The sequence below is a fragment of the Bubalus bubalis genome, chromosome 6 (assembly GCF_019923935.1).
Source record: "Bubalus bubalis isolate 160015118507 breed Murrah chromosome 6, NDDB_SH_1, whole genome shotgun sequence".
Lineage (NCBI taxonomy): Eukaryota > Metazoa > Chordata > Mammalia > Artiodactyla > Bovidae > Bubalus > Bubalus bubalis.
In genome coordinates, this window is record NC_059162.1 from 114,117,392 (window position 1) to 114,132,254 (window position 14,863).

Consider the following 14,863-nt stretch of genomic DNA (forward strand, 5'->3'; position numbering starts at 1 on the left):
CTTTAAGATTGGCATCACTAATCTGATAAAGAAAATGTCAGCTCAGAGAGTCTGAGTCATCTGCCTAAGGTCACACAGCTAATATACATCAAAGTTTATCTCACCAATTTCATATACTACTTGGCACAGCTTGCTCATGACCCTAAAGTACATTCCAGGTCAACATAAAGGCCCTTTATCATGGGCCTTTAAATTGTTTAAAAGTCATATGAATTATTTGGAATATATACATATATAGTTAAGACTAAAGTCAAAAGGAAAAGCAGAAATCCTTTTCATTTTTTTCGTGTTAAGCATCTTCTACCAGTTGAAGTATTCAGTTTGTCTTATCAGATTCTGGCATAGAACCAGGTCATATCTATGAATCATAGCTGATGTAATGTGCGTCTTAGTAGAACTATTATGTATTTCCCAGGTGCTCCCACTTGACTGTCAGAAACCAGATCTCTGCCCAGGTCCCAGGTGAGCAATTATGATGTCATGAAGTGGTACTTGGATACAGTTCAAAGAGCTGAGAACAAGTTATGAGACCAGGGAAAGCAAACAGTGGGATTCCAGAGAGCTCACCCAATCTCCCCTGGCCTTGCAGAGCTGCTGATAGAGTTACTCTCTGTGGAGCCTGGTGGAGAAAACCTGAGTCTAGGTGTGCACTTTTCCCCTGAGAGGAGAGCGGTTGTCGAGAGCTCTGTAACTCCTGGGATGGTGAGTCTTTCTGAAGCTCTATTCCCAGGGAACTCCATGGAAAGACAAATTCCACATCACTTGCAAGTGTGGCCTTTCTGCTCTGTTACTAGCTCTTGAGATTGGATAAGAGTCCATGATTGAAGCTGTGGCTGGGTGGGAGGGAGCGGGTGTGAAAGTCGACAGTGGGGTGGAGGTGGGCACCTGGGTGAAGGCACAAACACACGAACCCTAATGTGGATGCTTGTGACTGACAGGCAGGGGAGCATATCTGAACAGCAACATGAGGAAAACAGCCAGAAGGAGGTTTATGCATCCTTCGTGATTTGTGCTCAGGAAGTGCCGGAGTTGGAACCTCCCGCTTCTGGAAGAGGAGTGCCTTCACAGATCTGCACACCTAAATAACAGAGGCAAAATTGAGAGAGGGGGACTGAAGTCCTAAAATTTCACTGAGATCCAGTTTTCTACAGAGAGACTACCTGGAAATTCTGTTGTTGGAATAATCAATTGTGCTGAGCATCACATGAAATGCCTTTTTAAGAATCATTTATTTATTTCTTTATGGCCATGCTGGGTCTTCATTGCTGCACGTGGGCTTCCTCTAGTTGCAGCAAGCAGGGGCTGCTCTCTAGTCGCGGTGACACGCTTCCCGTTGCAGCGGCTTCTATTGCTGTGGAACATGAGCTCTACGATACTCGGGCTTCAACAGTTGCAGCTCTGGGCTTCAGTGGTTGTGGCTCACAGGCTCTAGGGTGAGGGCTCAGTGACTCCTCTGCATTTGCTGGAGGTTCTTAACCTCTGAGCTACCAAGGACCTCCCTGAAATGCTTAAATGCCTTCAAATCATTTCTTTTCTTTTCTTCTGCCCTTACTCAAAATAATCAACTACCTTCTAATTGACATGAAGCCTAGTATGTGAAAGGTGTAGTTTATAGTTTAGGCCAATAAAAAAGGAGGGAACACCCATTTTAACAGTTCCTCAGAAACAAAGAATGACACTCAAGGTTTATAGGCTGAGACAACATCGTGCCCCCCAAACATGATATTGTCTTAAAACATAGCAATGCAACAAGTACCCCCATGGATAAGGAGATGTGAGAGAGAGGTCAAGTATTACGGCATTAAAAAATTGCCTTCCCTTATAAGAAAAATTGCCAAAGTTGACCCCAGAAGCAGTTGTGTTTTTGTCCTGTGACCCTTGGCCCACAACCCGATGAGACCCTGCGATAGGGTTCCCTGCAGGGGCCCCCACTGCAAGATGAATTCCCTCGTTCAAAAAGCAGGGGAAAGGGCCATTAAAGGTTACAAAACATAAAGCTTTCTTCTTTCTTCCACAGTCTCTCAATTTATCATGATGTTTCTAATTTGCTCTCTAATGAAGTAAAGAAACAAAATTTTAAAAATTTACCATGAATTTTATCATTTCTCTTTATATTGTGCAATTCCTGTTGAAATGCAAATGTAAGCGCATTTAACATAGATGCTGAATAATCAAAATTATTTTTAAAAATTGTATTCTGTAGCTTGTACATGCACAATTCCTTCTTACCAAAACATAGAAAACTGCAAAACATTAACTCAACGGTTTCTCTCTCACTTCTTGATATCCTATATTCCACTAATGCTCTCTGCTTTTGGCTTACTGATGAGTAAGAAAGGATAGAAATTAAGAAGAAAAGGTGCCCTTCCTGTATCCTTTCTTTCTGTGGCATCATTTCCAGCATAGGTTGGCTAATACAGGGAAGTAACATGATCAGGAAAGGTTATGATAGGTTCCTTGGTCATTTGTGTTTCTCACATCAACTTCTTTCTGTGTTGGAGGCAAATGTAACAGGAAAGAGCAAATCTAACTCCATATTAGGTCTGTTTCTTTTACTTTAACCTTTGTATTCTATTGCTTTTTCTTGAGTAAAGAATGTTGCCTATGGCCTGACATATACAGGGAAGCCTTGTCACAAGGCTTTGACCTATAAGAGTATAAGACTTTTCCATTCATATAGAGATAAAAAGTTGCAGAACAGAGAATAACATTTGTCTTCTTGGAGTTTACAGGAAGTTGTGACCTGACCTACACGGACAGCTACAAAGACAAAGGATTCCTATACCAAGAAGTTTGCAAAGGCCAACTACACCCACTCCTTCATTTTGCCTTTAAAAATGCTTTGGGGGTACAAGCCACCTGTGTCTTTGCATGGTTCTGCAACACAACTTTCTCTGCTCCAGCCTCCAGTGTTTTGGTTTGTTTGACCTCACGGTGCATTGGGTGCATGAACTTGCATTTGGTAACACAAGTACTAGATCTAAAGGAAAATATGGACTTGGGGGGCCATCTGGGGCTCCCTCCCCTTGCTCAGTCATAGATGCAGCAAGATGACCACCAGGCCTCACAGTGCCACGGAAATCCTGTGCTCATGGGGCGTCACATACTGTGTGTATCTCCTTTGCTCACACATTGTGCTCTATTGTCCCATTGGGGCTCACCTCAAAATATAAGTTCAAACGTGAAATTGTTGATAATTTTGAGTAGCAAAGCATTGAACCAAGCACAGGGACCCCCTGAGTGCAAGTTCATGTCCACAAAGCTGACCCTGTCCCTCAGTAACAAGAATCAGAATAATTAGCTTGGCCAATGAGATTCTCTCTTTTGGGAATTTACACAAAGATTTAATAATGAGAGAAGCATCATCACTACTTACCAAGAGAAGAATCAGAGGAAGAAACTGTCTGAAGCACCATAAAGATTGTTCATAAACTTCTGGGCCCAAGATATTTTCCTTAGCTTCTGATGATCTTCATTACCATCTCTGTGGTCTGAGCTTTCTTTTGACTTCTATTACTTTCTTCAAAGAGGTAATCACTGTTATCAATCCCTTAGGTATTTGTCCTGGGATTTTTAAATATAGATTTACTGTCAATTAAATTATGTCCACGTCCTAATGTCCAGTACCTGTGAATAACTTTATTTGGAAATAGGATCTTTGCAGATATAATCAAATCACAGATCTAAAAATGAGATTATCCTGGATTTAGAATGACCCTGAAATCCAAAGACAGGTGTCATTTCAAGAGACAGGTAACCTTTGTGTCTTTGAGACACAAAGAAAATGCCATGTGAAGATGCAGAGACCGAAGTGATGCGGCCTTAAGCCAAGGACCACCTGGAGCCCACAGACACTGGGAGAGACAGGAAGGATTCCTTCCTAGAGCCTTTGGATGAAACAAAGCATGGTCCTGCTGACATCTTGATTTGGAGTCTCTGACCTCCAGAATTGCAGAAGAAGAAATTTATGCTGTTTTCAAGCCATGAGGTTTTTGGTAATTTGTTAACGGCAGTCCAAGGAAACTAATAAAAACATCTGAGCAGTATAAAAATATTTGTGGACTTTCATTTATGATCTAACAGTGCTTCTTAGAGTTTTTGATGTGTTATCTACCCTACTGTCATCAAAGTCAAAACCCTGAATAGTTTTTAAACTGTAGGAAAGTTGGAAGAAAAATATTTTCTACTCTTTGATAATGCTGGGGCTTAATTACACATTTCTTGAACTGCAGCTTTAGGGAATTTCAAAACACAATTTAACCTTCCTCTAGAGTATGAACTATTCTATTGGAACAAACAAAATTTTGGCTGTTATAGTCAGTTCTTCTTACCCAGAAGGTAGAAGTAGTAATTCATACATTCAGAGAGAGAGAGAGAGAATTTACCTAAAGTGGCCAATTTTAATTTCTGCATTTCCTAGATTTTAACACTGGGTTAAGCTGAAAGGCTGAAAATAAATGTGTCTTGCTTGGAGCCAAAGGCAGAAAATTGCATGTCTCCTGAATAATGCAAGGCATGAACACTCTTGTCGCTAGATGGTGGGATGAGGAGGAAGGAATAAACCGGGGCTTGGGGCTGTTAGCTGTGAGGAGCCCCTAGGGGTGGAGGGAGGGGGCTTGGGAGGGCAGCAATTTACAAAGTAGGACAGAGCTGCTGCACTTTAACAACTGGCTCTGCGTTCCTATGCCAGCCAGTTGCAAGTGGTGCCAGTGATGTTGGCAGAAACAAAATGCCCACCAAGTGCTTTCCCACCCATCACCTTGATTCTGCAATAACATTTGAGGATAACTGCTCTTCCGTTTCACAGATGTGTCCAACCACCAAAGCCCTAAGATATAAATGACCCTCCCAGGGGTAACCCCAATAATAATAAAAGCCCCAATAAAAGTTGTGCATGCAGGCCCTAAATTCATATTTAAGAATCTGAAGTTCAACCTTCTTTTCATTAAATGATGGCTACTTTTTAAACTGGGCTTCCCTACTGGCGCTAGTGGCAAAGAACCTGTGTCCCAATGCAGGTGACATATGAGACGTGGGTTTGATCCCTGGGTCGGGAAGACCCCCTGGAGGAAGGTATGGCAACTCACTCCAGTATTCTTGCCTGGGAAATCCCAGGAACAGAGGAGCCTGGAGGGCCACAGTCCATAGGGTCGCACAGAGCTAGACACAACTGAAGCAACTTAGCACATGTACACACACTTTTTAAATGGCATCTTGGGTGGCTCAGTGGTTAAAAAAAATCCTCCTTCCAATGCAAGAGACTCAGATTTGATCCCTGGGCAAGGAAAATCCCCTGGAGGAGGAAACGGCAACCTTCTCCAGTATTCTTGCTTGGTGGGTTGCAGTCCGTGGGGTGACAAAGAGTTGGACACGACTTAGTAACCAAATAATAACAAGCCAAAAGATCAAACCAGTCAATCCTAAAGGAAATCAGCCCGAATATTCATTGGAAGAACTGATGCTGAAGCTGAAGCTCCAATTCTTTGGCCACCTGATGTGAAGAACTGACTCATTTGGACCCTAATGCTGGGAAAGATTGAAGGCAGGAGGAGAAGGGGATGACAGAGGATGAGATGGATGGCATCACCGACCAATGGACATGAGTTTGAGCAAGCTCCAGGAGTTGGTGATGGACAGGGAAGCCTGGCGTGTTTCAGTCCATGGGGCTGCAAAGAGTCAAACACGACTGAGTGACTGAACTGAACTGAATCTTCCCTCCTGGGGCATACAACCAAGCTGGTTTCCATTTCAGATGAAAGAACCAAGAAAGTTCCACTGGAGTCAGAGAAGATGCCCGCATCAGGGCTGCCATGGGAGCTGTGATGAGGGTTGGCTTTTCAGATGAAGAACCCTCAGGGATGTATTATGAATGAATCTGAAGATTGTGGTGGGGGTGGAGAAGGCGAGTGTACCTCCTCAGCAAATTACCTAATCAAGGTGGATATCAGAGTCAAAAACATGTGTTGCCTTTACCCAGTACACAGCAGAATGTGATAACCCAAAATGTCAGACACAAAATTCAAGATGAGGGCCAAAATACATTATTTTATGGGAGAACAAAATTGAGAAGGGCATGTCCTTGCATTTGAAACTAACAACAAAGGACACAGTTTACCTCCTTTTGCTGATGGGGGGAGGGGGCGGGGGAGGGGCAGGGACCATGGGGTGGTGTGGCCCGAGAACTCAGGGTGGGGGTCGGGGTGGGGGGAGGAAGGTCTTTTGTTCCTGTGCGACTGGGTGCTGGAGAGGACGTTCTGAAGGTCAGGTCTAAAGACAATTGGCCAGTGCCCTCGTATCACCTTCCATCAGATAATGTCCAGGTGGTGGCCGAGGCTTGCAACTCTTTCTATAGGCTTACAGGCAGAGGAAATGTAGTCTCTCTCTCTCTCTAAACCTCCTGTGCACGCCCTTCTGCAGGCTGCATTTACATCGTTTATTCCTGCTTTGAGGCTGAATAATGGATTCCGGTTCTGAGCAGTAGAAACTCTACAAAAAAGATTAGCCAGGCTGTGCGGGGTTCTGTGCTGGTGAACCTTGTCCCACTTCTGTGGCTGTGGCTCTTGGAGAACAAACCCAAGGCACGCACCTCTAAGGACGGAAACCTGGGGACTCAGAGGTGATGGAGAGAGCCTGGTGCAAACCAGAAGGTGATTCTCCTGCATTGTCTGCATAAAGTGAAACAGCGGAGGAGGCTGGCATTCTCTCCTAAATCTGAGAGTGAGCTTAGGCCTGCAGGGTGCCGGGAAGAACTTCCCATCAGTGTCACGTGACTCCAGGCTTTAGATGACCTCCGAGGGTCACACAGCAAGTGAGAGATGCAAGCATGACCATGAGTTAGGAACAAGCTTAGTTTTGAACCGAGTATTAAAGCCCTACCTTGAGTTCTGTTTCGTGTTCAGGACTGCAGAGAGAACAAGGAAGAGAGTCTCCACCTAAAACAGCGAAGTAGTTTAACTCTATGTTGTTAAAACTAATAAATTAGCATGAAAGAGTCAAGGACGGAAATGACATGAAATCCAGGATTTGCTTCAAAATAACTGTACAGGGAGGAGGGGATTGGGTTGGGTAGAGCGGAAGTGAGACTAAGTCATGAGTTAATCATTGTTGCAGTTTGGATTGGGGTACAGAAGTTTTCTTTACTCTCTCAAGTGGCATGTACTTTTGAAACTTTCCACTATGAAAGTTTTGGGTTTTTTTTTTTTCTTTAAGTAGCCCATTTAGAACAAAAAGAAACAAACACATTAAATTAACCTTCCAAGAGATGTACTGTATCTGTATCCAAAAAAAAATCTATAATCCCTAACCGAAAAACCTGAAGCCTCAGAAAAACAGAATATTCCCGGATGGGAATTTTTGTTACCATAATGATATCAATTTTCACCCTAATTAATCTGTAAATTCAATGTCTCCCAGTTGACATTCCTGCAGGATTTATTGGAACTTGCTTCTCAACTTCATATAGAAAGGAAAATATTCAAGAATAGCAATGACATTTTAAAAAGAAAAAGAATGAAAAAGAACTTATCTTACCAAGTATCAAAACACATTACAAAGCTATAATTAAAATATTGTGGTATTGGCATAAGGAAGGACATGTATTAATAGAGCAAAATAGAGAATTCAAAAATAGGCACATGTTGATATGAAAATCTGGCTTAATTTAGAGATGACATTTCAAATCCTTCCCCCTTCTGATTGGGGACAAATTCAGGTTTTCACTTGGAAAAAAAATGTACTTATAAAAATGCATCTATATGTCAATATGTTTATACATTGATATATCTATGTATATCCTATTTCTATAGTTATGCAAAATTGATTTTTATCTTAAATACTTATTTTATATTTTATACACTTCTTTTGAAAACTAGTTTATTATATTTGCTTATATACTCCATGTAGACAAATTTTACAAGGAATAAATAAAGGTAACAAAACACTTCCACCCCTATGTCACTTATAATCTGCATACATAAATGTAGACTGTGTGTGCGTGCTAAGTCACTTCAGTCGTGTCTGACTTTTTGCAACCCTATGGACCGTAGCCTACCAGCCTCCTCTGTCCATGGGATTCTCCAGGCAAGATTACTGGAGTGGGTTGTCATTCCCTGCTCCAGGGGTTCTTCCAAACCCAAAGCATGAACCCTCAACTCTTGCATCTTGTGCACTGGTAGGAGGATTCTTTACCAATAGAGAATATTTGGTATATATGTGTAGGTATTTGTATGTGATACACCTGGCGATATGAGGAGACCTGAAGGCATGGTGGGGAGGTGAGGAAGACTCCTGGTGGGGAGACCTTGCAGACAGGAAGAACCAGCCCCAGGAGAGCATCCCAGGGAGCCCACGTGGGAAGCCTGGAGGCTCCCTGTGATTTAGATGTCGGAACAGCATGGGGTGACCACAGAAAGGGGTCTACGGAGGGGAGGCGCCATCAGTGAGGGTGGAAATAACTGGGAGACCCCATCTGGACTGTCAAGAGTGTTAAGACGCATCCTAAACTTGAGAAGGAGACAGCAAATACCACTGAAAGGGGAACAAAGCAAGGACATGACTGGGTGGAGGACAAAGTGGGCGCACAACCAACCAGATGCTAGTAGGACCCTCTGGAGGACAGCTCAGAGACACAGGAACCAGAGACGAGCAAGTGGGTCTGGCTGCCACTGCAGTGACCTGATCTAGACCAGAGGCCGGGGGCTTGGAGAGGAGGGACAGAGGCCAAGTTCTGGCTGCCGCCGGGAAGAGGGAAGGGGGAGTCAGACGCTGGAGGGGCCACAGCCAGGTACCCTTGGCAGTCACCGGGGAGCATCTCTTATTAAACAGTGATGCAGGGCCTTTGCTGTTTCTGCAGGAGCTCCGCGGGTGACTCCCCCACACCACCAGAGCTGAGAACCCCCGAGGTTTGGGGCCACGATGTCTGGAGAGGCCATCCAGATGGCTGGAGACAGACAAGGAGGAAGAAGAGGCAATCGGAGGAAGGCAGTCGGGCTGAGTCTGCGGTGCCTACGGCCCATTCTCCTGGAGAGGCTGGTTCCCACCTCAAGTGTGCAGAGGCGCCAGGTCACCAGGAGGCACTTATCAGGTGAGATGGCACCTGACTTAGGACACTGAGGCCACTGTGACAAAATCTCAGAGACCGGGCATCTTACGCAGCAGGCGTCTGCTTCCTCACAGTCCAGGAGGCTGGAAGTTCAAGGTCAAGGTGTGGGCAGGGATGGTTTCTGGTGAGACCCTCTCCTCTGTTTGCAGGTGGGGGAGCCTTCTCGCCATGTTTTCATGCAATCTGTCCTCTGTTTACACGTACTCCTGGTGTCTCTTGTGTCCTAATCTCCTCTTCTTATGAAGTCACCAGTCAGATAAGATTAGGGCCTCATTTTCACTTAATCACTTTGTTAAAGGCCTTATCTCTAAATACAATCACATTCCGAGATACTGGACACTGAATTTGGTGGGGAGGGGGGTGGTTGTGGGGGTTGGGGGGGGTGGGATGTAACTTGACTGATAAAAACATTTTAGCTTTGTCCCTGAGCTCTTGGAGGATCAGCTGCCAACAGGTCCATATGATAAGGAGCTGGTGAGATTCCAGTTTAGGGGGATGTTTCTTACTGGGTGTATATACTTAACCTCCCTGAGATCCATCCCCACCAGATCGTGGACGGACAGGGGAGAAGGTCGGACGACTGTGTCTCATCCAGGGAATAAACACGCTTTCAGGTCCTTAAAGTCAAAACAAGAACAAGTGGTTGCTGTGTGTCTGATGTACCATCTCATTCACCCTCACATCAGCCAAGATGCGACATGTCTACCATCGCTGTGTTTGTTTCTAAGATGAAAAGCAGGTTTGGCTTGGAGGCGTGACCCCCCACTGGGAGCTGGCAATGCCAGGCCTTGCCCTTGGCCCATCTGACTCTCCAGAGCCCTTAACTTTAACTCCCACACAGCGCTGCTTCTCTCAAGTCATTTCAAACCGTATTTCTTTTGCTTAGAAACATTTTTAATTCTTTTGGAACTAAAAGTGCTTAAGCAATGCTTGGGTCAAGGAGGTGATCTTCTGTCAAAGTTTTCAAATGGTTTCTTCTCCCTGTGACTCCAGAAGGCCTTGACGGTGTTACTGACATGACAGTGGGGAGCAGCCCCGCTTGGTTGTTCTCTGGGTGGCCTTCCAGCAAACACACGTGTAATCATCTCAGGCAGCCCCGACAGCGAGACAGAGAAGCAGAGGAGAGATGATGAGCCCGGAGGGGGCACAGAAAAGAGCTAGCACTGACCAGAAGGGTATTTTGATTTCTGTCTCCTGGCAGCATTCAGGGCGCTGTTTCAGAGAATGAACTGGGTTGAGTTAATTGACGTGGTCCAGGCGTCTGTAAAGCGGTCCACCCCTGGTGGTGCCAGAATAAATATCGGGGGGAGTAGAAAAGTCTCCCTGGGCATCATGGCATGAACACGGGGAGAACAGAGCACCGAGGAACTCAACACAAAGATCCGTGTCTTTGTCCACCATCAACCAGTGACCAGTCACTTTCAAGGAGAGAATTGTACCACTTGGTGGAATATGGGTGGTTTGCCAATACAAAAGCATCACTATCATGCAATGATGTGCTGTGTGTATTCAGTCAGTTGTGTCCGACTGTCTGTGACCACATGGACCGTGGCCCGCCAGGCTCCTCTGTCCATGGGATTATCCAGGCAAGAATACTGGAGTGGGTTGCCATTTCCTCCTCCAGGGGGTCTTCCCAACCCAGGAACTGAACCCACATCTCCTGTGGCTCCTGCATTGCAGGTGGAATTTTTACTTGCTGAGCCATTGGGGAAGCCCATCTTTCAAGGATACTGCCTTCATATTCCACTTGGAAAGAGAAGCATATAACCAATATATCCCCAAGAGACTAATTACCTGGGGAAGTTGTTTTTAAAAACCAATAAAAATTATACAGAAATCAGTGCTACCCACGTCAGGCCTTGTATTAATAAAGACACATACAGGATTTTAGCTGAGAAGATGGTGTTTTTCCATTACAAGCCTCTGATCCATGGAGGAAGACATGCACACAGCCTCTAAAGTTATTTGCTGAGGAAATGTTATGTTAAATATATTTTCTGAATATCCTCTTCTTACCTCCAGTGTGCAGTAAGATGGAAATCATCAAGTATCTTTGGACATCACCTCTGAGTTGAAAACACCTGGGTATTGCAGGAAATTGAATGAATTCACTGAAGGAAAAAATTACCTTACTTTTCATATATTGTCCAACCAGGGCAAGTATACTCAAATGAAATAAAATTTGTTTCAGTGGCTGCCACAAGAAGCCATTAAAGAAAAATGTTGGCACCATCATAGCAAAAGCAAGTTTGTTTTTTAAGGGCAAAAAAGTACGAACTGGGAAGAATAATCTGTATTACTAAACAGATATTTTCCTCAGTTCAGTTCAGTCACTCATTTGGGTCTGACTCCGCGACCACATGGACCACAGCACGCCAGGCCTCCCTGTCCATCACTAACTCCTGGAGTTTACTCAAACTCATGTCCATTGAGTCAGTGATGCCATCCAATATCTATGTTACATATATTCCTAGCCCTCCCTTAACTGACATCATTTATGGGTGTCTTCTCCTCCTGGTGGTTTGTCCATGGCCAAATTATAATTGCCTGAGGACTTTCCCTGGCCAAGAGTACAAGTTCAGCTTCCTGTGGGCAGATGGGTATGGCAAAAAGGATCAGAAGGCTGGGATGGCCACTCCCTACTCTAGGCAGGGAGGTGTGGCATGGGAGAGGAGGGGAGCACCCAGGTCTATTATAAATCACTCTGAGCTCATCTCTTGTTAGATAGTACGTCTTCCCTAACGGAATGGGCAACAAAGACGTGTAATAATAGATGCTGAAAATATGTATAAACATCAGTTATCTTGAATTTCAAATATTCATATAGGACAAAAATGGATGTATTTTCCTCATTATTCATTCAATATATTCTAGTCTGTTTGTGTAATAATGAATTTCTTACACTCTCTGCGCTGACTCATTCTGCTTCCTAGACTGTTTCTTATTTCTCCTCCTGAAAGGACCCAATGAGAGCCTGGAATTGAGACAGCGGGAAGGAAGGGTGGCTGTTGAGTTTGGAGACAATTGCAAACCACTGTCTTCTTTGCAAGTCACCATGAGGTTTGGGTCTCGAGCCACCAGAGACCCTGGGGGCCCGGGGATCATCCATCCCATGCCCTGCACCACATGTGTCCTTCTTACACAGTGGGTGCCTCGTCGCTAATATTTGAAAGGTTGAGATCAAGCGATCTCAAACACTCAGTAACCCAGACTAAATGCTTGGAGTTTCCCTAGCTGGACCGACTCAGGTGGAACCCATGAGAGTGGTTATAGGAGAAGGCAGCCCTGGGAAGAATTGAGCTGACATTCACTCCAGACAAACTTAGGGTGGCTGGGGGGTCTCAGTGCTCCAGCGCAGAGCTGCTGTAAACAGCCTGTGTCCTCATGTCTTACTCTCAGCTTCCCCAGACGATGGCACCTACTGCTTTGTCTTGATCTGCAGTGTTGACAAAAGGCTTGCCAGAGTGCGTGTTAGTGTCAGTCATGTTCGACTCTGCAACCCCATGGACTGTAGCCCGCCAGGTTCCTCCGTCCGTGCAATTCTCCAGGTAAGGATACTGGAGCAGGTTGCCATTCCCTTCTCCAGGGGCTCTTCCCAGCCCAGGGATGGAACCTGTGTCTCCTGCTTTACAGGCAGATTCTTTACCGTTGAGCCACCAGGGGTGGCGCTAGAGAGCTGCTGTTTATTAAATATTTCAAAGAGTGATACTATATATAACATGATAACATTGTTCACCATCCCCCTATGAAAAATGAGGATGAGGTCTGTCACTTCTAGGCAACACTAGGAAAAGCTGGAATGCAGTCTCAGCTTTTCTCCACGAAGCACTGGTGGTCCAGCCTGCTCTCCAGAGAAAAGCTTCCCAAAGAATGGGCCACACTCATGACACTCACTATTCTGTCTACCCCCTTCTCTTGGTAGGTGCTCAATACATGACGCCCAGCCAACTCCAATCAAGATGAATGCAGCACCGTGCTTGATCCATGGAGTCACATCCAAGGAAGCAAAGAGGGGAAAGGAATTCAGACCTTTACATCAGGTTCTCCAAAATGTCCAAGGGAAACAGACAACGCAGAGAAGCCAGCTTTCCTTAAGGTCCTTGCCTTTTATCTGTCATTCTTCCTCTTGCTCCAAAGATGACAATGGCTTCTCCAAATGTCAGTCTCCTCCAAAAAAGCCCCTCGAAACACCTTCTCTGCAACTTGGCCACCGTGACTCCTGACCTTCTCTTCTCCTTGCTATTCTACCAGAACTTGTAGAGTGTTTTCCCAACGGACACACTTTCTCTTTCAAAATACTTCTTTCTCTCTGCTCTAGGCTGTGAACACACACACATACACGCTAGTCAAGTCAGAAAAAAGAAAGTGGTAGGTGTAGCAAGAATTCTCCCAGTTTTCCTGTTCAGAATGGTGGGATTCAGAGGATGGACCCTGATGTGAAGATATTCTGTGTTTTGCCTCGGGTCGGCTACCACTTCTGCACCCGCTGTCCTGGGGACACCTGCAAGGTTCTCAGCCAGAAGAAACTGCTTTAGGGACTAAGAGATGCCCATTATTTTATTGGTTTGTCTTGTTCTGGTTTTGTTTTCCAGAAAGGTTTAACTTTCATTTCTTGATTTGTTCACATAAAAGATTTCTGTTTGAGAGCTTCCCAAGTGGTGCTAGTGGTTAAGAACGAAACAAAACACGATTTCTGTTTGAAACAGAGACACAGATATAGAGAACAAATGTATGGACACCAAGGGCAGGAAAGAGGGGAGAGGGATGAATAGAGGTTGGGATTACATACATACTCTATCGATACTATGTATATGGCATCACCGACTCAATGGACATGAGTTTGAGCAAGCTCCGGGAGTTGGTGACAGGGAAGCCTGGCGTGTGGCAGTCCATGGAGTTGCAAAGTCGGACACGACTGAGCAACTGAAATGAATTGAACTGGTAAAATTGATAACTAATGAGAACCTACTGTATAGCTCAGGGAATTCTGCTCAGAGCTCTGTGGTGACCTAAATGGGAAGGAAATTCAAAACAGAGTGGGTATATGTATATGTATGGCTGATGCACTCTGCTGTATAGTAGAAACTAATGCAACATTATAAAGCGACTATGCTTCAGAAAAATTAATTTTAAAAGTAAATAAAAAGGGAAAAATCTCCTGTATAATATCCTAATTTTAAAAGTCTTATATTTGCCTATTTTAGTATAGTCAAAATCTTCTCTGAGGACTACTATGATTCTCCTTACACAGAGTAAACACTTGGTGATTAGAATGTGTTGTTTTGAGACATCCTACACCATCAAGGTCATTTTGGAGAAGGAACCACTTCATGGGCCCCGTGCTCCGGGGGCCCGAACTGGGTTTAATGCTCTTGCATCTTGAGCTTCTTCGTGTCTGCACTAGGCTCTGCATATTATGTAGCTAGTTTTGTTTGGCAAGGTGCCTTTTCTAAAATTCACACTGTCATGTCTTTGATCACTGGATGCTGAGAAAATTGCACACCTTTGTGCCCTGTGACAGCAGGTCCACCAGGAAAGGACCATCCCTCTGAGACCTGGGCAGGATATGGCTGAATTTCCCATTGGTTTCCATGGAAGGAAGCCCAGGAGAGGCTCTGTGATCAGGCTCTTTAAAGCATTCCTAGGCAGCCTGCTTTGAAAGTGGTATGTTTCCAGTAAGACTGGAATGCGTCAATATGCAAAAATATGTTTTTACAAACTCCAGCACCCAAAAAAAAGAAGACTGAACAAGAAAAGAATCCT

The 14,863-nt window shown here is 44.6% G+C and overlaps 1 long non-coding RNA gene across 1 annotated transcript; it reads left to right on the plus strand.

Moving 5' to 3' along the window:
• The first annotated feature begins 522 nt into the window (after positions 1 to 522).
• LOC123333933 lies at positions 523 to 4,046 on the plus strand. The gene is made up of 2 exons (XR_006551528.2): positions 523 to 702; positions 2,733 to 4,046. It is a non-coding gene; the product is annotated as an uncharacterized LOC123333933 (long non-coding RNA).
• The last annotated feature ends 10,817 nt before the right edge of the window (positions 4,047 to 14,863 follow it).